Raw genomic sequence first — 209 nt, 5'->3', positions numbered from 1 at the left:
CATAGTAAACATTTAAGAATTTCAGGAATTCTAAACTTCTTTAAAAAACAAGTTTCTTCGACTGCTGTTCAGTGCCGAGGACGGGCACCTCACTCCTCAGGCAACTTTCCCTGCATACAACACTCACCGAAACCAAAGCCACAAGTCAATACTCTCACAAAACATTAGAACCTAAGAATAGAAGTCATAGTAATAAAAGTAACAGAAAG

The sequence above is a fragment of the Penaeus monodon genome, chromosome 24 (genome assembly GCF_015228065.2).
Source record: "Penaeus monodon isolate SGIC_2016 chromosome 24, NSTDA_Pmon_1, whole genome shotgun sequence".
NCBI lineage: Eukaryota > Metazoa > Arthropoda > Malacostraca > Decapoda > Penaeidae > Penaeus > Penaeus monodon.
Note: the sequence above shows the minus strand (reverse complement) of the source record.